Raw genomic sequence first — 22,432 nt, 5'->3', positions numbered from 1 at the left:
AGAAGAAGAAGAAGAAGAAGGAGGAAGAAGATTCATTCAATTCTTGGGCTACCCTCCTTCACCCTTGCGTTTGCGTGTGCTGAGCTACCTGCTTGATTTGTAATAAGAGACTGGGCCAGACACACATTTCTTATTCATTGTTTATGAGAGTCTTATCAGAATCGTACAAAATATTTAAAAAATCGTACTTAAATGTTATATGACTTTATAAGAATTCACTGAGTCTAAGGGTATTATATAAGTTGTTATAAAGTTCTTAGTATTTTTCCGAAAAACCCCACTAGTTTCTCCAAATTCTTGTAAGCTAGTTATAGTAACATCAGGAAGCATTTTATGTGGAGGGGTGCCTCTGCAATTGCTGCCAGTCATTGAATCACGTGACATGGACTGCTCACGCCATGAAAGAGCAAATCCTAGAAGCATAGAGGCATAGCCACCCTCCCCCGGCATTGTGACAGTGATGCCGCCCGCCATGTGACAGTGATACCGCTCCACCATGTGACAGTGACGTTTCTTGAGTAACATAATGCTGGTCCGCCGCCCATTTTGTAATGCGAGGGTGGCACAGAACATGGTTCCCTTGTTTTGCACTTCACCTCTTTAACAGGAAGGTAAGTTGCTCTTAATGGGAGCAAAGCAAATTCTTCCCCCATCATTAACCTTGCAGCATTCCTCGAAGTGCCCACTGCCGGGCACTTGAACGGCTGCAAGTGTACCCATGGTATGTGACAAATCAACTTCCGGGGCACCAGTGCTCCAGGGATGAATATCGGTTTCTAAACCATCAATCAGCCCCACACCTCTAGTACACCAGAAGGGATCCGAACAGATTGGAATACAAGTGGATTATAAGACCTCCTTGTCCAATTTTGGTAACGTGGACGGAACGGCAGGCTTATCTACGAAAGGTTGTGAATCATTTGTTAGTTGCAACACAGAAAAAATACAATTTTTACCCAATGATAAAAGGGACTGTCCAATCAAGGTTGGATAAAAATATCTACTTCATTATTATCACAACAGACAGTTCTAGCACACTATTAAACAGAACCCACCCTGTAAAGGAATACAGGGGACAGACAGTTTCAAAGAAGGAAAAGAGATGCACTGTGGATACGGACAAGAGGGTAGTCGGTATAGTAATGAATCGCAATTGTTCAAGGATTCTTGGTTTCAACACAAAGGGAGCAATGAGTCATACAGTTTCACTAGGGGCCTTTGGAGAAGGAACATGGGGACAGAACCACAATGTACCTTGTGCTGCAGCAGTTCCTGGTGCTCGACAGCATCGAATCGGTTTCAGGGCGGCTTCTGTGACCGATTTCAAGATGGGAGACAGCTGCGGGTATCAGGCGCAGGCTGTTCTGTGAACATAGTTGGACGGATGGCTGCAGACTGGCCTACAAGGAGGTTGGGAGTCAGGAATCGTCTCAGTTATGGTCGGCGTTCAGAAGCACTGGTTGGGGTGTCTTGGACAGCTTTAGCGAATACGGCATAACAACAGTCAGCAGTGCAGTCGGTTGCAACTCGAGGGGTTCGACTGGCTCGAAAATTTCATTTAAGGCGGATGCTGGTTGATGCTTGTGAGATGCACTCCTCTTAACTTCTTCACTGGGCTTGTGTCGTCCTTTAAGACGGATTGCCCAAAGCTGATGAGAGTGTTGCAGGCAGCTGCCTTGTCCTTGGTTTGGTTCAAAGACTCTCTGGCACTTCCTACCTAGGAAGCTTGCCGCAGAGCCTAGCAGAGCATGCTGTGTGCTGGCTGGGTACCAGTTCTGGATTCATCTCCCTCTGTTCCCTGGGAAATGTTTGGTGGATGGTCCTTGCTTCCCTATTGGAGGTCTTGGCCTTCCTTTACTAGTGGAAGATGTAAGGTAGCCTGTACCATCAGCCAGGGTCCAATGCTGAGTTCTTCTTGCTACTCCTTGCAAAGTCTTCAGATGATCTGCTCAAAAGAGGGTCTCTGCCTTCTTCTAAAGCCAAATGGACCACAGGGATTGGTGTAGGCTAAGTCCACCTTAATAAACCATTAATAAACCAATCCTGGGTCCCCACCAACAAACTTCTGTAGGCATGAGGTCATAACCAGAGTGCTTTGCAACAGAAAAGGTAAACGGTGAAAACATGTAATACTAAGTCCCACTCATCTTCCTGTCTGATGTGGATCAAAGCGTCTCTCTTGTCAATTGAGCTCTCTGGTTCCTGATTAAAGAGGCAGCTCTCCCTTGAAACTGCAGCGAGACCAGACTTTCTGGTGCTGTCATTCCACATACTCGTACCTTATGAATGGAGTCTTCCTGCAGGGATGACTACTGTAATGCATGCTGTCCCAGACATGACATTTCACTGTCAATTGATTCTGGGGGTGGGAGCTGGCTTCAGGTTGACGCAGTGCATATAAAAGGGTGTTGGGGTTTCCGATCGCCTTTGTTAACCTCTGCCACCGGGCCCCATGTGGGCCTGTTTGAAGTATACTCTAGTAATATGTTTATTATGTTAATCGCTGCCACCAGCCACATAGCTACACAAACGGACAGGGCAGATCCATGGAGCCTTTGTTACTTAATTTGGCTGGCCATGGTGGGTGAAGGTTAGGCCCTACCCCTTCTGAGATGACATGGCAATCTCCTTGCTGTCATATCCCAACTAAATATGACAGGGGAGACTGCGCATGTAGGCTCTGCCCACCCAAAGTACACAGGTCTATGTGTATGTTTTGCGGTGAGCATAGGAAAATGTGTGCGGATTAGCCCCACATGTTTTCCAAAGGTTTATCTACCATCATTCAATATCATTTTAAATTTAAAAAAACCCCAGGCGAGCACACATCCACCGTGCGGATGGTCGAATTCCTCACTGGGGAGATCAAGAGGCATCAGCATGTTAAACATGCCATAACTACGCCTACCTTAATCAAAGCAATTAGACACGAGCAGAGCGCGACGTGAGGAAATGACACGCTTCACGGCGTACGCGCGTCCTGTCATTACTGACGTCCTACCGCCTCTTCACTCCCACAGAACATTTTAATTAAGCTTCCAAAACATGCCTTTTGTTTCTGGAGTAAAAAAAAATTGTTAATGGAATCAGAACCTGCCAGGGCTGGAGTACCACGTTTCAGTTAGTTTCCTTACAACTTGTAGCTTTATTGTAGAAACATGAAATGTGATGGCAGATATGGGTAACCAGGCCTGTCGCAGCCTCTCATTACTCACAGTGCCAATCCATCCAGATGCTCTGGCCTACAACTTCCTGAGAGTGATCATGGGAGTTGAAGGGCCAACAGAGTGTATCAGGTAACAATGTCCCCATACATAATGTTGCCGGGAAAATCCATTGGCGACATTATATATGGTGACATTATGTATGGGGACGGGTTGCGGGGATGTCCTCTGCTCCCATTTTTAAAAACAATCCCCTGCATCTTCAATGTAATAATGTCTCTGCAAAAAACAGCAACTCTTTTTGTCAAGGGATATTATTACATGGAACCCAACAGAGCTGTAGGGCCGCAGATTGCTCCTCCCTGCCCTACCTAGTCCCCAGTTTTACCCTTTGGATCCAATTCACAAAGAATCAGGCATCTAAAAAAATGCTGAGGAAGCACTACATTTAAGAGCCGTATTCCTGACAATGCATAGGGATCCAAATCCATTAACTTTACCCTTGTGTTTCCTGAGGACCATGCACGCACAAGCATATTGATGCGCTGTCCGGTGGCCTCGAAAGCACTGGTGTTGGGTGTGCTTGGCTGACGCGGGCGTATTTGGGAACGGCTCTCACCGTGGCAGTCCCCTTTCTCACCATGACAGGCCCCTCTTATGGTGAATACGAAAAAGAAAGAGAAATACTCAAGCCCCTGTGGAGGGGATGGGAATGCATGAATGCACATGGGAAAACAATCTACAGAAGGGTCAGCAATGACCCTTCAGTACATTGCCGAACCTCCTTTGACTGTTCCATATAGGTGGTGGGGGATGTAGGGCGAGCTCTGGGCATGGATTTACAGTGAGTCGGACACTTATTATTTACTGACATAGATTTAAGGTATATTTAAAGCAGGTGTATTGGGGAGTAGTTCCTTTTCAACCACCCTAGAACCAATAGGTGGTAAAGGGAACTATTCTTTATTCATGCCTTCACTCGGGCTTGTAACTGACGCCTCAGGGCATTACCACACCGGTAATGACCCCCCTCCTCGGGTTCTATTGCTTTAGTAAATTACAGCATTTTTGTAGCAAACAGTTGGCAGACGAGGTGTATCTCAGACAGAAGCCTGCTGGGCTGTATCATTCTAGCAGTACGTCCGCAGAGTGCCTTGTTGATGGGTTTACTGTTTAAACAGTAAGCGCTTGTGTAAGGTTCTCCAAGGGAACATTGCCCAATGCTTCAAGGGTGTTCCACAGGTGGATTGACATAAATGGTCTGGCCTTCCACTCAAGGGTAATGAAATAGACACTGAGCCACGTGCTGCGGGAAAGGAAGTAAAAAGGGGACAGGAGGAGGTGGGCTATAAGTTGGCGCCAGGGAGAGAGGAGGAAGGTAGGAACTGGCCACGTGCTTCCCGTATACATCAGAATCCATGCTTCTAATGGACAACAGTAGCCCGCAAGTAAAAGTGCTTCAAAACCATGCCATGGTGTCGATCCTTCGGGGGGGCGTGGCCAGTACGCATGCTGTAAGGACAGGCTCCCGCGGAGCTCCATTCCGAGATCCTTGCAAATCGAGCTAATATCGCTATAACTGGTCTGCGAACTTAAAAAACCAAATAACATCGAAGGGGAACCGATTACCGACACTCGACCCTGTTCCTGGGGCGAACCAGGGCAGGGAAGGCTGATAACAAGAAGCTGAACGCTGAGCCCCGGGGACCCACAAGATGGCGGCTCCCACTGCAGAATAAGAACGAAGCTACGGAGGCCTAAATTAACTTGCGGAGCGCGCCAACAAAGGACTCTCTCCCACACCGAAGCCAAAGGGGCGGCCCACTCATTCCCCAGCTGCGGAGAAACCACAGGGACTGAAATTCGAGCCCAGCGATACCGGCGTCGAAGGCACTCCGGGGAGCCGTCGCCGCGGGAGGAACGAGGACCAGAGTGACGCACTCGTGGTGCAGTCGAGCAGAGCTGATGGGAAGATCGTAGAAACACCGGGCGCAGTGTGCCAACATATAACACAGTAACTGAGGCTGAAAAGAACCGGGGACCCCCCCCACCACCCAGATTTGGGGCACGGGTGCGGGTGCGCGATGGACCCCACCCCCCATGCGCAACCAATAAGCGGGGGTGGCCAACTCGACTCACGGACCTGCTACCCTCCGCCCAAAGACACGAAAACCATAACGCAAACCAAGAGCCGCAGGGAAGGCCTGCATAGCTTGCGGAACCGGACCCGGCACAAAAGGCTGTGGGACCGGACACCGGGGATGTCTCCCCCCAAAAATAAACCAAAATTGGTTACGATGGATTCCTTCACGACAGTCAGACCCCAAAGACAATCACAACAAGACCAGGAGACCTTGGAAGAGCCGCCTCAACAAGAAGAGGACCTCAAACACACGCAAGTCCTGCAGGCAATAGTGGCCCTCCACACATCAGTCGAAGGGAAGATAGAGGAGGTGAAATCGGACATACAGCTCATGCGTCAGGACGCCCGAAGCCTAACTGAAAGGGTCACGGCCATAGAAACTCCCTGCAAGACGACGTGGAGAGTACCCAAGATCTAAAGATAAAAGCCCAAGACTTGGAACAAAAAGTGGCAAGGCTGGAGGCGCACTCCGAGGATGCCGAGGGTCGAGCCCACCGAAATAACATTCGTATACTGGGGGTTCCAGAGGACTTGGAAGGCCCAGACCCGACATAATTCATCGAAAAATTGCTACAACAGGAAATTGGTCCAGGAAACCTCACCCAGGGGTTCTCTGTTGAAAGAGCCTACAGATCTCTCCAGAAACGCCCCCCACCCGGCTCACACCTGCGCCCAATCATTGCCAAAATTTTAAACTTTTGCGACCGGGAAACTATATTGCGGTACTCCAGAGAAGGTGGAGAGATCAAGAGGAAAGACTCGACAATAGTCATGTACCCAGATTATACCCCCACAGTGCAACGAGCAAGGAACTCCTTCATCCCAATAAAAGCACAATTACGAAAGCTCAACCTAAAATACATGTTGCTCTACCCGTCGCGCCTCAAAATTCTGTACAAAGGAAGTGCGATATTTCTGGAGACCCCAGCCGCAGCAAACATGTGGCTCGAACATAATAACCTGGCTGATGGCAAGGAGGAACCACCACGGTCAGACTTGGGCTGACTAGGCACCCACCATGGCAAGAAGAGCAAAGCGATTCCCCCACACGAATACAGACAGCAGACAATTATACTACAATTGAGTCCTACTGTGATGTAAGCCAGATCGGATAGGAGCTCGGAGGACCACGCGAAATAAAAGAAAGGCGACCCACCCCACCGGAATCTGTGCAGGCAATCCGCCTACACACTACCTGATCCGGAAGGCCAGGAGTGGCCTGGAAGGCTCGGGACCCCCTGAGCGCTGCAAGTTGAAAGCAACTGCTAGGGGCAGTTTGTGTTTTTTTTTTTATTTTTTAACATTTTTTCCCCATTCACACAATGGGAGTTAGATCCGGAGGGCAGGTTTGCGAAACTGTGGGGCCGACTAGAACAGGAAGAGGTATGTATAGTGAACTCCTATCTTCCCAACACTAATATTCCGGGACATCTGAACTCAATGTATCCCAAAATCGCCCCATACAGGCACGGCATCTTTTTTTGGGCAGGGGACTTCAACTGTGTACGAGATCCCAACCTTGATAGGTCCCTCAGCAGTCACGGTAGCCCTATCCCTAATAATAGACGGACTAGATCTTGCTGACACATGGAGGGGGCAGCACCCCAATGCCCGAGGATACTCGTACTTCTCCTCCCCACATGACCTTCATACAAGGTTAGATTACGTTTTCATTAGCAAAGAACACCTGTCACAAATAGACAGTGCACAATACCTAGGGAGAACCATCTCAGACCACTCGCCACTTCTAGTCGAAGGGAACCACGCTGGCCGTAGACCCCCTATCCCTATGTGGAGAATGCCGATTGACGCCCTGGGTGATCTGGCATTCAGGGGGGAGCTGCACGACTTTATAGACAACTTTATAGAGGTAAATACCGGAAGTGTCGACCACCTGAGCACGATGTGTGACGCCCTAAAAGTAGTGATAAGGGGGGAAACTATAACAAAAGCGGGAGGTATTAGAAAACAGCTGCGAGGCGAACTAGACCAGTGGGAGCAAGCGATTGAGCAATTTGAGGCCACCCCGGTGAACACTCACCAGAGAGAGGACACCCTCAAAGCACTTAGAGTTAAATGCACATCGGCATGGGACAGACTAGCTAAATTTGACTACACCACCAAGATTAACAGAGCACACACAGAAGTCGACAGGCCGAGTAGAATGCTTGCCTGGCTGTGCAAGAAAGAACACCCCAGGCACACAATCACTAAGATACAGGATGCAGAGGGCAATGAATTCCAAACACAACAAGGCATAAATGACGCCTTCAAGCGTTTTTATGAACACCTATACTCCCATAAGGACCAAGTTCCCCGAGACCAAATCACAGACACATTGGAGGAAGTAGGACTCCTCAGACTAACCCCTGAACAGACTGAGGCCCTAGATGCAGACATCACGACCGGAGATATAACAGAGGCTATTAAATTGCTGGCCAACTGCAAGACCCCTGGGACCGATGGGTGACCCGCTGACTTTTATAAAGCGTACGAGACCTCCCTAAAACCTTTATTACATGAGGTTTTTCAAGAAGCATACGAGAGAGGGATATTGCCCGACAGCATGAGAGAGACCTTTTTGATCCCGTTCATTAAACCTAACAAACCTGTCGACGAATGCGGCTCTTACCGCCCAATAGCCATGCTCAATTATGATGTGAAAATACTGACAACGATATTAGCGAAGAGGTTGGCTAGAATCATAGGGGAGATCGCGCACATGGATCTGTGCGGCTTCGTACCGAGCCGGAACATGACCATGAATTTACGCAGATTACAACAGGTTATAAACCAAACTGAGGCTAGCACGGAGGCATGTGCACTGCTATCCCTTGATGCCAATAAGGCGTTCGATTCTATATATTGGGAATGGCTCGTAGTGGTTCTAGAAGGTTTCGGCTTTGGCCCGGGGTTCATTAGGTGGATCAAGATACTTTACACAAAACCCAGGGCTAGGGAAAAAAACAGAAAGTATGTGTCCGAGGTCTGGGACATATGCAGGGGCACTAGGCAGGGATGTCCACTATCCCCCATGCTTTATGTGCTAGGACTGGAACCTATTGCCATCTATTTTCAGAAACAATTCTTCGATGCTGGGATACGCCTGGGGGGAGTGGACCACATCATCTCACTTTATGCAGACGATGTGCTGCTATATGTTACGGACCCACACAATAACGTGCCCACAATGCTAGACGTCTTAGACAACTTTGCGAAGGTCTCTGGCATACAATTTAGCAGGGCGAAGTCCTGCCTCTTCCCTCTAGCTGGCCTCAAGAGCAAGAATATTGTAGAACTTCCTTCTGTGTGGATACAGTGGGAGGTCACCTCGTTTAAATACCTGGGAATACACATAATGCACACCCCCGCACTGATGCACGAACACAACACGAAATCAGCAATCCCAGTCTTAAGAAAATCCATGAACTTCTGGGCAAAACTTCCCCTGTCTGTGATAGGCAGAGCCTCAATAATTAAAATGATTGTCCTCCCTAGGTTCCTGTACAGGTTCCAAAATGTACATTACTACATCAATGCTTCCTTTTTGCGCCTGCTAGAAGTGATACTCTGTGATTTCCTATGGGGGAAAGGAAGAGGCAAGATAGCACTCACCACCTTGGTCCTGCACATAGCCAGGGGGGAATTCAACTCCCAAACTTCGAGAAATATTATTTGGCAGCGCAACTCAGTTTTGTGACCAAGTGGCTGGCAGACGACACCACATCTGAGACGCCCCTGCTACAACCCTTAGTCTCCCCGATCCGTCTGAAGGAACTTATTTGGACCCCAGGCCACCTGATGCAAAATGCCCCCTTTTTGGCTGCCCTAGGGCGAAAAGTATGGCACAGAGCAGAGGCACTCGCCCACGCAAAGCATCACTACTCCCCAGACATACCAATGATCTCGGACTTATGCAGATCCGACATGGACCTGCAACACCTCAGACGCTGGGAAGAAAAAGGGATATATACGTGGGGAGACCTATACGACGATGGCACCTATAAGGAATTTGAAACACTACAGGAGGAAGCCGGAATCCACACGGGCCAGTTTCTGTGGTATCAAAGGATACGGACTACAGCACGAAACAAATGGACAACATGGCCGGAGGAACCGGAATCAAACCCTATGATCACACTATTGTACAGCTTGGGAGAGGGATGGAGACCAGTGTCCCAGATCTATGGCCACTTGAGTGACACCCCCAACCCACGAAGTGCCGATCTGAAAAGAAGATGGGAAACGGACATGGGCCGGGAAATGGCTGATGGAGAATGAGAGAGGGCTCTAGCGTACCCTAAAGCAGTCTCCAGAAACTACAGATTTAGACAAATACAACTGAACCTGTTATACCGAACATATTTAACCCCATCCAGGCTGAGAAATTCAATAAATCACCACACTCTGTCTGCACCTGATGCGGAGAGAATAATGCAGACTTGATTCACATGTTCTGGTCGTGCACCAAAACACAGTCCCTGTGGGCCACCGTACAGCTGACAAGCGAAAAAGCAGGGTTGACTAGGTACAAGTGGACCCCGGACGAATGCCTTCTAGGAACGTACCCCAGGCCGGCCAAACTTAAACACCTGGCCAAATTAATGGACATCATGTGCATACTGGCAAAAAGGACAATTGCAATGTCCTGGAAAAAAAACGCAGGACCCCAACAAAAGGTATGGCACAGAGAATTGGAACGTTGGGTACAAGCTGAAACAAAGCCATGGGAAGACAGTGTTGCCAGGTCCACGGACGCCTCGAGCATGAGCCTAACGGCCTGGAAAGAACTCACAGGATCCTTGTTTCCCCCCTCGGGTGATAAGCCCCCATGAACAAGAACAAACCTATGGAAAACGGATTCACAACCAACATTACAGGACCCCGAGAGCAACTAGCCACAACTTCACTGGGTCCTTACAAGCTCAAGTCCCCTCTCCCCCCTCCCCCCGGCTTGCCCAACCCCCTCTGAACCGACAGACTGCACTGCCAGGATGGAAGGAGCACTTGGAGACAGTTAGAGTTGAATTGTTAAATGTTAATGTTGTATTATGAAATGCTTATTATCCTCGAACTATGGACATATTTTTGTCATGCAAATGTAAAAATGATAAATGCCAATAAGTAAATTTTAAAATAAATGGTGTCGATCCTTCCAATATCCTGTTATCGATTACCTACATGAATCACCCGAGACAATTGTGCGGTTATTTTTCTGTGCCACACAGGCGTAGATGGCAGTGCACAAAGATCTGGCAAAGGGAACTAAGGAGTTTCTTGAATTGGATATTTTTCCGGGGCACAGTTCTTTGAGGAATTCTAGGCGCTGTCTCCTCTGAGTGGGCGAGAAACGTATATACAGCCATAATTCTACTTGCTCTGATCTTGGTAGATTTAATACATTAATTCATCTTTTATAACACGCTTAATACCGTAGGCCAGTCTCTAAGTGCAGGGCCGGGATTCGAACCTGTGTTGCTCTCGTTACCCCGAAGCTATCCTCCAGCCCTGAGGGGGACTATCAGCTTAGGACTCTTTCCTTTAATCGTGCTACGATCCTTAAAAAACGTTCCTTGGATCCGTGTCTCACCACGAACTACCGACCTATTTCACTTCTTCTCCTTTTTTACCCTAAACTCCTCTGACATGCTGTTCCTTCTCATGCTGTTCCTTCTCATGCTGTTCCTTCTCATTTCTCTCCATACCTTGTTTCCAACTCTCTCCTCCCTCCTGTTTGCAATGCAGTGCCTTTGACTTGTCTGACCGTATATTGGGCCTCATTACGAGTTTGGAGGTATTTCAGAGGAAAATCATCTGAAATACCACCAAACAGATTTAGCGTTACCGCCACTTCATTCGGCGGAATTTCCGCCTGATTACAAGTGGTGGTAGCGGTGTAAATCCCCATTTATTTTGTGTCTATTGACCCAATGGGGCTTTTTTGCAGAATTACCGCTCCAGTAATTCTGCCAATTCTGCCGATTTTTGGGCGTTGAGTGGGAAGATTTACCTGCAGGGTTTTGCTTGAGGTAAATCCTCCACTCAAAGCCAAAACTCATAATTTGGCATTGTGGTAAAATTGGAGGTAACTTATCACTTACCGCCATACTTGTAATGAGGCCATTGTGTATTGTGCCCACACTTGGATTTTTGCTGACTGCGGGAAGACGAGGGGATGGCTTGAGAGGGATCTGGAGAAAGCAGGAGGCCCACAGTAGGCAGTCAGGTGGGGAGGAGCTTTGTTTGTGTAAGGTTGGGTGCATGTGGACTCGGTTAGCATAGTTATGCAGAAAGTATCGGTGCAGGGCTGAGGTGGTGTCAACTTCGCCGGTGCGTTCTAGCTGCAGACCTGCTACTCCCTTCTCACCTTCAAAGCCGGCATAAAAAATTGGTTGAGCAACAAACCCCCATTGTAAGAAGTAATCACCAAGCCTGCCACACTTTGACAATCGCCAATAGTCTACTATTGCATTCCCATGCCTGCATCACAGTTTTTTGACCCATATGTATGTAACCAGTGTCCTTTTCTGGACTATTCATTCCCAGTGTCTCTTATCTGTATGCCTTCCTGCATCCCACTTTTTGACCCATATGTAACCAGGGTCCTTTTCTGGACTATTTATTCCCAGTGTCTCTTATCTGTATGCCTTCCTGCATCCCACCTTTTGACCCATATGTAACCAGGGTCCGCCTGCACTATTAATTCCTGTTGTCTTTAACCTGTGTGCCCATGCATGTCTGCATCATTAGGTCTTCCAAGCGCCCAGTTACCCCAGGGTTAGGCGCGCGATACAAATAATAAACAAATACAAAAAGAATAATTGTTGGGTGCAGGATGGGCTCGAGATGTGCTCAATCAGTCCAGTGTAGCTTGTAGTCCATTGGATTTGATGCAGTAGAGTAACTGCTGACAATTTTCAGGGGAACATGACATCTAAATGAAAGGAGCACTTGCCAAATGAGTGGGACAAAATGGTGTGCCACAAAAGTTGGGGGGGACAAACACCCTTTCGCCCCTAAAATGACACCCATGATTCCATGACCTTAACCATCCCTAATCTGCCCCCCTGATACTGCCATCGCGTAGGTGCTACGTGCACCTAAAGTAACTATGATAGAAAGAGGAAAGTTGGGGCAGGGTTAAGATGAGGAAAAGTGACCGGTCCAAACGGCGTGACGCACCAGCGTGGCCCAAGTCCCATGTTGGTCGATCTGTGTACATGTGGAACCCTACAGTCAGTTCCCTGATTTGTAAATTCCCAGTTGTGTTCCCTGCCCTGTGACTTCCTCCCGGCCCTTCAGTAACCTCCACGCATTGAGGGGGGCAGCATGGAGAGCCCTGAAGGTGTCCTGGGGGCAAAGTTAGAGTGGGCTTTGCAGGTGGCAGCGCAAGGGCAGAAGTAACACCAGACACTATTCTTTGGATTTTTCTGGGCCACATTTATTTTCACTGCAATCACCCCTCCACTTATTAAATGTGACCCTTAACATTTAACATCAAAAACTCTGTGACAGTACAACATCTTCGGCAATATCCAGAACGCATGCTCATGGCATTCTGAGAGGTGGTCCATGTGGACCATACACCACGCCCACTGGGTGGTGCATGGCGGTGAGGCACCTAGCACAGCCGCCCTCCTCGCCATACCCTCTTTTGGGGCGATACCAGGTGGCCCCTTACTATGCACCTGCACCGACTGCCTCCTGATCCCGTCCCCAGCCCCTAGCACCCCCACCAGCCCGAAACCCTCACAGTGAGAGACAGCCAGCCTTCGCCACTGTACCATTCCGGCTCCGGGGTCCCTGAAAGGGGTAACTCGCTGTGCACATGTTCCTCAACCATCCTCCATTTGATCATGAAGGGGTGGGTGGATGGAAATGAGGCTTCCTTTGCCTTTCTGTGGTGGGGGTGCAGAGCAGGAACCAGCGGCAGCCGGCCTTAAGCGAGCGAAGGCGGCTGGTCTGCACCTGTTGCCCGCCCCTCAGCGTGCCCAGCCATTTCCAGCCCGACGCCTTTCGTCATAATGTTCGCACAAAGAGGCAAAAGGGAACGTGATGAGGGGCACAATACGCCAGCCTGAGGCACAGGTCCTCCTGGAGGCTGCCCACCCCTTCCGCCATTGCCTCCACCACCCCTATTTTTGAGGGGTCTTGCCTTCGTTCTGTGTATCCCTACTATTTGCTAAGAAAGCCACAGGCTAGCGGTGTTTCTAAATCGTCCGACTGTGGGATGGGCCACAGGGCCGACGATGGAGCGGGTAGATTCGATGCCAGTGCGCATTTCTTTTATTTGCAGCACTGTATACTTGTCCGGAAGTGCACCGCTCAGCTACCTAGCACACCAGAGTGTGGTGTCTGGATGATTGGTGCAGTGGGTGCATATGTCCTGTGTATCCTGACCACAGGGAGTTACATGGGGGGACAAAGGTCAAACGGCTGGGGCCTCTCTTTTGAACAGCCTCCCTGCCCATCTCAGAATGGAGGCGGATCTCCTTAAGTTCCGGAAACTTCTCAAAACTCTGCTTTTCTCCACCTCGTTCCCGCTTTCCCTTCCATGCTAATCACCCGACTGCCGCTGAGACTGGCAGCCTGGTCCTTCGTGAACCTCACAGATTACCAGACCCTCTACCTGGCCGATACCAGTACCCTCCCCCCTTCAGCACTTCCCTTGCGGGGCCACTGCCTGGCGGCTGGGCATCCCACCCTTGGCACTCCTCCTGCCTAGCACTTAGCCTGTGGCCTCCCACCTTGGCACCCCTTGGCACTTCCTGCCCAGACTCCCACAAGCACTTGCCCATACCTAGCCCCCCATCCATTCCTGCACTTGCACGCCCGAATGCCACAAGGCCCAGTAGGACCGCGATTGTATATTTACTGTTATTGCCAATGTCATTTACTTCCCTTACGCCATCCCTACTTTTGCCTTGTGGCGCCGGGAAACACCATTTTGTTGTATACGCACATAACAACTGCTCAATAAATTAATAAAAGGGGTGCAACAATGAATGATACAGGGAAGTGTGCTTGTTTATTTACTTTGTTCGAGCGCTATTTGGGCACAAGCAATGTAGAACAATGTCTGACTACTTGGCCAAATTTCCTTGCTCAAAGACTCGTCAGAAGTTTCTCCGTTTTCGGCTGAATCTTTGGCCGACATTAGATGTTCAGGCACGAAGAAATCAAATTATGCAATCAGAAAATGTATGTCGCTTTTGTAAGGTTATTGACAAAAGAGAAACGCTGGAGCATTGTTTAGTGTTTTGTACAAACTTAGCCACTATTCGACAAAAATGCTTTGGAAATTTCTTCGAAGACCAAAATGCACATATTAATAAGAACTTATGGCATTGTATCTTTTCAGCAACTGCCCTAAGGACCAAAATAGCAATTGTGCGATTTTTGGATGAAATATTCAGTGTACACCCATAGTTAGCGTGATTGTGAGGCACTAAATTTTGAAATTTTAACTGTAGTGAATGAACAAACTGTAAATCTTTCATGAATTGTAGTGTTTAGATACTGTGATACTTTTTGATATTTGAAAGGTTGATTTTATTAACCATATAAATTAATAAAAAAAAAAAAAAAAAAAAATTTACTTATTTAGAACATTTGCTATGGTATGTTAAGGGCTGTGGTACTCACCATTTCCATGGCTTCATGGCACAGACGGTTGTCCTAGAGGTGAGGGGTTGTTTTATCCGTGATGTGTTGGCCTCAGCGAAGATGTCCGAGGTCAGCGTCCAGGGGAGGGCAACTGTGCAACACCCCCAGTAACCTAGAGTGTTATGTGAGTATGTCTTGGGCTTTGAGGCCTTCCCTGCCACCTGGGAGTCATGTTAACATGGACATACTTACTTCTAGGCCATGAGCACCAGGTTGGAAAGGCAGGTAAGGAGGGTGAGGCTACGGGCACTCTGCAACAATGCTATCTTTTTATTTATTTCATTTGTCGACAGCGCCCAGACCCGGAAGAATCACCATGATTGGGCTCTGAACGAATCTAAGTGATTTTACCGAAACCCAAAGGTTCAACTTCCCAAAGGTTCGACTTCCCAAAGGTTCGACTTCCCAAAGGTTCGACTTCCCAAAGATTCAACTTCCCAAAGGTTCGACTTCCCAAAGGTTCAACTTCCCAAAGGTTCGACTTCCCAAAGGTTCAACTTCCCAAAGGTTCAACTTCCCAAAGGTTCGATTTCCCAAAGGTTCAACTTCCCAAAGGTTCGACTTCCCAAAGGTTCGACTTCCCAAAGGTTCGACTTCCCAAAGGTTCAACTTCCCAAAGGTTCGACTTCCCAAAGGTTCAACTTCCCAAAGGTTCGACTTCCCAAAGGTTCAACTTCCCAAAGGTTCAACTTCCCAAAGGTTCGATTTCCCAAAGGTTCAACTTCCCAAAGGTTCGACTTCCCAAAGGTTCGACTTTTAAAAAGAAAAAAAAAGTTTATTTCCTGCAAATATATATGTGGTGGGAAACCCCCCACAACCCCCCCCCCACATTACCCCTATACATTTTTATATACTTTACCACCCCCCCCCACACACACATATATATATATATATATATATATATATATATATATATATATATATATATATATATATATATATATATATATATATGGGAAATTGGGGGTCGAACTTTTGTGAGTCAAACTTTTGGCGTTAGGTAAAATTGTTCTAAACCCTCTGAACGGTGGTTCTTCTATGAGAAATGCCCAAGACCGGCTGGCCTGGCAATGTCTGCCACCTGCTTCGATGACTAAAGAGGTGTGGGGGCGGGATTCCTCTAGGGTGACGGAGGATTGGGTCTTGCGGGAGTTAATCTGCATAATCCAACCTTGACCTGTTCAGCAGTTGCCTTGTCCTAGAAAAAGAGGGCAGCAAGGGGTTGATCGTGGGTCCACCAGGTGTGTAGACTCCGCTCACTAGCTCACCTCTAGGCAACGCATGTCTGCGCTGCTCCGCTGGCAAGATAGCTCAGTGTGTTCAGCGTTCCCCCAGACATTTGTGATCAACCTCCAGGGAACGAGATTGAATCCGGCAGGGCGCCTCATCCTTTCATCCCTCTCAGATCTGTACATTAAGTTCCAATAAATTGGGTCACGGTAGCACCTTTTACAGCTCCTAGAAGAATCGGTCATGATGGGCCGTATGAACATGTGAGTTTGTTCTAGGGTTGTCCAACTCTGGGTCTCGAGGGCCTGACAGGTTTACAGGATATCTATCTCATGATGAAAAATGTGCATGCGTTTAGAATCATTGTATGCAAATGCATCTCATGAATATTAATGAGGGTTATCCTGAAAACCCGGCATGGATATCCAGGATAGGGGCATCATGTTAAGGCAGTGAGCCAAGCCGTGCTCTGAAGCGAGCTGAGCTGGACTGGCAGCGAGCCACAAGAGCATCACTGCCATCTCAGCTGGCTTCAGAGTGTGAATGGATTGGCTTTGTGTCACCGAGGTGACTGCACCTGCAATAAACAATTAGCGAAGAAGCGAGTGTCAGAAGACCGCGACACTACCCCCACACTTCTCATCTGCAGGGAAAGGCGGCAGGGGGTTCGTTAGCACACTGCTCCTGCTTTGCTTACACTAATCATTTCGCAGAGAGTAATTGCTTCACTTCCCCGCACTGGGCCTCCTGCCAGGCTTCTCCCCTCCCCCACCTTTAACTGGTTCTCCCAGGAAAACGCATCACTCCTCTTCCAGGCAGAAGTCAATCCGCTTGATGATATTTGCCCACCAGGGAAACCATTTCAAACAACGACGCTGCACACGAAAATAACCTCCACAGAAAATGAAAGGCAGTGAAACAATAACATTTACTGAAAATAACTAAACTAAGATGTCGAAAGGATATTATTCTCACTTTACTATTCAAGAAAAAAAATAAAGTGCCGAAGAAGTGCAGGTGGGGTTGCTTCAATATTGGACTTGAATGCTGCATCGTTATAGAGAATAATTGGTGCACTGCTCCTTTTAATTAAGAAGGAGGAGGAGCGCGGAGCGCTGAGCGCAGCATGAGGGGCCCGCAGCGTCATCTGCTCAAAAAGCCATCCTCGAAGCGGAGGGCCGCGAAGTGCTGAGGAAGTGCAGTTACAGGCAGTTACCGGCAGCAACAGAGAGTTGGAAACCTCCATCCGTTGGGGTCCATGTGAGCAGGGGCGCCTTAGGGCAGGGTCACCTGGGCCACCGCTCAGGTTGCCATTAGCCCGCTGCCAAGCCAGTTCGGGGAGTCTTTCAAGGTCTCCCCCGAGCTGGCGTGGTGGGAGAAGTCGCGGCAGGTGCCCTATTGATATTAAATGTGCCCCGTTCTCGGGAGCGAGCCCATTTAATAACAATAGCGCACTAACGTTTTGGCATCAGCGCTGATTGAAATATTCCCCCCCGCCCCCGCATGACCATGGGCACAGGTGGGGGCGTGTGCTAAATTTAATTTTTTTGCCACCCATGTAATGCCGCCACCAAAGCCGGTCCTGCTTGTGAGCACCCTAGATACTTATTTAGAAAGTATTGCCAAAGACTGGGTAAGTATATATATTTTTGCATTGTTGCTTGGTGTCATTTCTAACATTGTACATACGTTATTGATTTATGTATTGGTTATCTACAATGCGTCTATACGCAAGTGTTTCGAGGTGCAACAAGGCAAGAGGGGGGACAATAAAGTAGCGATCTTACTAGGCCTTGTGACAATCAGCTCATGCAAGTGCAGGAACAAGGAGTGCAGGGGGAGGGAAAGTGGGCGGAAGTGCAGGAACAGAGCAAAAGTGTCAGGGCAAGCAGAGAATGCAGAGGAAGGGGGGGTCCAAAGCTAAGTGCGAGGTAGGGGGCTGGAATGGCTCCAAGGGTACAGGCCAGGCAGGTAAGGGCAATTGCAGGATGAGGGAGTGTGGGGGTTGGGTCAGGGGAGACCAAGTGCAGGGGTAGGCTGGACAAAGGGGGTGGGGAATCCAGGTGCCCTATATGATTTTGAAAGAACCAGGCCGCCAGTCTGGGGCAGAGGGGGACATTAGCGAGGGAGGAGGAAAGGTAAGGAAGAAGAGAAGAGGAAGGTTGTGAGGAGCGTCTGAAGCTTAACGAGATTCGGCTCAAGGCTGAGAGGGGCAGGGAGGCCATTCCAGAGGGAGGCACCTGCAGAGGAGAGAAATCTACCCCCCACTTTCTGTTTGGAGAAGCATCTGATCTGCAGAGAGTTAGAGTTAGAGGACCAAATGGCTCTAGCAGGGAGGTATTAAGGGAGAGAGATTTCGATGTAGTGGGGTCCCGGGCCCCAGAAAGCCTTGTGGATGATGCAGAAGGTCTTGACTTAATCCTTACAGCAACCGGGAGCCAGTAGAGAGATTTAAGGGCTGGAGAGATGCAGTCCCTGTGCTTGAGGCCAAGAATAAGTCTTGCAGTTCTATTCTGGATTAGTTGAAGGGGGTCAAAGTAGGAGTCAGGAAGGTTGAGGAAGAGGCTGTTACAGTAGCCCAGCCTGGAGAGCACCAGCGCTCTGCAGACATTGGCCCTCATTACGGGTCCGGCAGAAACCGTGCTGGTAAAACCGGCAGGTAGACGCCGGACCTGTAATGATTTACCCCCGCCTGACTTGCCGGAATCACTGGGGGATTACAATCCCGGCGTTCCGGGAAGTGAGGCGCTGGTAAATGTTAATCGCCTTTCCCATTGAGTCCAATAGGACGGAAGCACCAGCGCCGATAGTAACGGTGCTGTTGCTTCCGTGAAACACTGCGGGCAGGTGCCATTCCGCCCACCAGGTCTGACCCTGGTGGGTGTTACGGCACTCGCCTGCAGACTCGTAGTTTGCCAGTCCGGAAACAACGCTGCTGGTAAGCTTACCAGCACTGTTGTTTCCGTACCGGCAAACTTTTAATGAGGGCCATTGAGTTTCTGTAGGAAGGTGAGGAAAGGTAGAATGCCTCTGAGGAGGTACAGCTGAAAGTGGACCTTCTTGGCAAGGTCTGTGATGTGAGGAGAGAGAGGAGTCGAAGATGACACCAATGGTTTTTTTGCCTCACAAAAGGGTGAGGGGAGGACCATGGATGGCGGCCAGAGTGTAGGAGGGAAGGAGGAAGCTGGTGTCCCAATGAGATGGTATTAAGGCAGAGATTGTTAGCAGTGCACCATGCTGAATAGCAGACAGGCAGTCAGTAAATGAGCGAGGAAGAGGAGGGGGCAGAAGAGGGTAGCTTGAAGGAGAGCTGTGTGCCATCCACATAACACTGGAAGTTAGGAGAGAAGGTGGAGATCAGATGGGCTAGAGGGGCCAGGTAGGTATTGAAAAGCCAGACTAGAAGATAGAGCTCTGTGGGACGCCACAGGTGGAGAGTGAGATGGAGGAGAAAAAAGGGCCCTGCTGAACCAAGCGTGGCATGGTTGGTCGTATCAAAGTCAGAGAAAAGGTCAAGAAGGTAGAGAATGGAAGGAGTGGTCAAATCAAGATTAGAGGGCAAGTCTTCACGGATGTTCAGGAGTGCAGTTTCCATGCCTCTGGCAGCTCTGAAGCCAGACTGGTGGTCGTGGAGGCAACCAACAGAATCAGTGTGATGGGTAAGCTGAGAGATGGCCAGCTTCTCCAAGAGTTTGTCCAGGAAGAGGGTAGTGGAGATAGGGCAAATGTTTGCCAGACAGGAAGGGTGGATGCACATGGGACTGCTTGAGGGGTGAGGGGAACGTTCCAGTGGCAAAGGAGTGATTACAGAAATCGGCCAATGCTGCAGCAAGGCAGCCAATGTGATCCTGGATAGTTCTGGAAGAGCCGGGAGCCCATGTTTGGATGAGACTTTCATAGAGCAGACTTGTCTAGAAACCTCATCAGGTGTTATGGGAGAAAAAGAGGGGAGTAGGCGGGTAGAGGAGAGGGGGGCCAAGGGAGGCCTGAAAGTGGGTGAGGGAGAAGGAAGGGGTGAAGAGGAGAGTGCGGACAGGATGTCCTGAGTTTTAGAAATGAAGTGAGAGGCCAGAGACCTGCAGAGGGACAGGGAAGGCAGAGGAGAAGTGAAGACTGCAGTAGGGTCGGCGAGTTTCTTACAGATTTGGAAAAGTTCAGCCGTGCTGTTAGAGGCCGCAGAGATGTAGGCTTGGATATAGGCCCTCTTCTTTGAGCAGATGGACAGTCTGTATTGCCTTTGGAGCAGGTGACATGCCAGTTTGTCAGAGGATGTGCTCGAAGCCTGCCACTTCTGCTCTGCTACTCTGCACTTGTGTTTCAGAGTGGCCAGGTTGGAGTCATACCAAGAGTTGCACTTAGATACTGGTTTCATGTGGATCCTCATGGCAGGGCCATGGATGTCCAGAGTGTTGGAGATGGAGAGTTGAAGGTTAATGAGGGCAGTGTCAGAGTGAGAGTCAGTGACAGGTGTAGGAAAATAAGAACTATTAATCCAGCACAAGCACACATGTTAACGTACAATCTCCGAAGTATGATTTGACAAATCTCATTGAATGTATCCCTCTACTAACTCATTTCTAAAGCTTTGGACGCTGGTTGGTGCCTAACCACACGTAGTAGCTTGAGTCACTCAACTGGACCCTTACCGAAAGTGCAGATAATCCATATAGAGGCCCCTATAGCAATGGACGAAAGCACACCTTCTGTGAATAACATAAAACAAGTAAATGAGGACCATAGCAAGAATAGCCAAAAAGGGAAAATAAGAAATTATTTTCTCAAGAAATTAGATATTGTAGGCTTATAGACTGAGGTAGGAGGTCATTACCACAGAATAATGACCCACCACCAGGTTATGGCCCGAAGCTTCACCTCAGGAAATATACTGGGAAAGGGAAATTATCCCAAGCAATAACGACCCCTCCCGAGGTCTATTAGGCTACTAGTACATAGCAGTACCAGCAATAGGTGTTTTGAAGTTTTGGTGATTAAGTAAAAAAGAAATGTTACTTTAACAGTGAGTACAGTAAAGAGGCTAAATGAGGTAGTAAATGAAATGTGGTTTTATTTTGTGCTTTATGGGAACCCCAGCAAGTGGAATCCCCAATGTGGACTTAGGAATAAGGCAGTTCCCATTGCTATAATAAAACCAGACACTGAGTGAAAGTGAAAATACACACTCAGTGGGAAACCAAAACCTTTTCTATGCGCTAGTCGCTAGTACTTCCTGGTATAAGGTGTCACAGAGAAACCCAGACAATGAGGTTGTCCCCCAAAATGACCCCACACTGAAAAAACTACTTAGGTGACTTTGTTTCAATCCGCACTCAACGCTCACACAATTCTTAGTTGCAACAATAATAAAAGTTCAAAGGATGGTAATGAGAACAATCTTATGATTTAATGTTAGTCTACTGAACCGACACGTGTTTCAAGTTGTATGCTCTTCCTCAGGGCTCTAAACCGTGTTTGCCCTGTGGGCGCTTTGAAACAGTTTTGCTAATTGTATAAGCGCCTAACAAATGATAAAGAAATATATAAATAAACAAATGAAATAATGTTCACATTACTGTGACACCATTGATCATAAATATGTTAGTTAACATGCATAGAATAATAGTATAGAAAATATATATAGCCAATGAAACCCATGGCATCAATAAATGAGATGCACTGAGAGAAAGTGTTTGACCAAACCAAGGAGAAAGAGGCTTTTGTTCTTCTGATGCCACTTTGTTCTGGTCTAAGATTGACACAAAACCCCAAGAAAGTGAAGTTTGAAGAGACATTTGGAAGAGAGAGTAAGGTTATAAGAAAGTGTAGTTGTGTTTGGAGTAGTGTGTAAGCTTCAGAGAGAGAGTGTTTCAGGAGGTTGGTGGGAGAATGGAGATAGTGACAGTAGTAGAAGGGAGGAGATTGGACAGTAGGTGGAAAAATAGTAAAGATTGGAGTAGGGAGTATGGTGAGATCAGGACACAGATGGAGAAATAGAGAGAGAATGGGGGTGCAGGCAGGCCACGACATGTAGAGAAAGAGCTGTAGAAGGCAGAAGGAGCAATGTAAGTGGGAAGAGCAAGGGAGAAGTAGGGATCAGTAAGAGTCAAGAGGAGGAGTGTAGAGATACAAAGAGAAGGGATAGCAGGGAGAGGAGGAAGGTGTAGGAAAGAGAAAGAGAGTAGAGAGAGGGGGTGTGCGTGTGTGTGTGAGAGAGAGAGAGAGAGAGAGAGAG

This window comes from Ambystoma mexicanum, chromosome 4p (genome assembly GCF_040938575.1).
Source record: "Ambystoma mexicanum isolate Mex_15411 chromosome 4p, UKY_AmexF1_1, whole genome shotgun sequence".
Taxonomy (NCBI): Eukaryota; Metazoa; Chordata; class Amphibia; order Caudata; family Ambystomatidae; genus Ambystoma; species Ambystoma mexicanum.
This window is presented reverse-complemented; position numbering follows the sequence as displayed.